Source organism: Pongo pygmaeus, chromosome 8 (assembly GCF_028885625.2).
Source record: "Pongo pygmaeus isolate AG05252 chromosome 8, NHGRI_mPonPyg2-v2.0_pri, whole genome shotgun sequence".
Taxonomy (NCBI): domain Eukaryota; kingdom Metazoa; phylum Chordata; class Mammalia; order Primates; family Hominidae; genus Pongo; species Pongo pygmaeus.
The window spans coordinates 33,299,053-33,300,000 of NC_072381.2; positions in this window are offsets into that span (position 1 = coordinate 33,299,053).

Consider the following 948-nt stretch of genomic DNA (forward strand, 5'->3'; position numbering starts at 1 on the left):
TGTCAAGGTTTCCTGATAACTTATCTCTCATTTTCCCTAAGGTTTTAGTGTTTAAATTACTCTTTTGTATCAGGTCACTATGGGCTATTACAACATTGGTGGGGAAGTATATGGAAAAATGGAAATTTTAGAGGCCCAAAACGCCGGTTTTAGCTAAATGCCCTTATTTTAAAATGGACATAAAACTAATTTGTATTTTTTCTGCATCTCAGAGTTAGTCTGGTCAAATAAGAGGATAAATGCTACATGGAAGTGCTTGTCACTTATGAACCCCAACGCAAGACTCATTTGATTGTTCCCCAAGCCATTTATAAATGTGCCTGTGGACAGCAGGTATACTAAGCAGATTTTGGGGACCCAGGCCTTGTTCTATCTGTTGATTTCAGAAATTTTAATCCTAATTATTGAGTACATTTAAGCCAGTAATTTACCGTTTACATTTTTAGTCACTCTGATCAGTCACTAGAAAAAGGCAGCTTTTTGTATTTTCTCCTTAAAGAATATAGAACAGAATAAACAAAAAGTTATGCAAATTGGAAGTTTACCCTTTAGAGACAAGGAATTCTCTTAAAGTCAAGAGTAAGTGGAACACCCTATCATTGGCAGCTGTTTTACAGATTTGATCCTACTCTTGGTGATCGCATCCAAATTCATGGCTTTGAACTTCAACGATGAAGATGACTCTCAAGTTTTGATCTCCAGCTCAAACCTCTCCTCCAAACTCCATACTTTTATATATGCAACCGCCTACCTGAAATCTCTATTTGGATGTCTAACAGTGTGAAGCTGAATTTTGGATCTCACAAACCCACTCCTCCCACAGTGCTGTCCACCTGCGGTCAGTTGCTCAGGCCAAATACCCTGAAGTCATCCTAACTCTTCTCTTTCTCAAGCCCCTTACATCAGCCGTGAGCTGGCTCCCTGTGGCCAACATGCCCTACCCCAGCT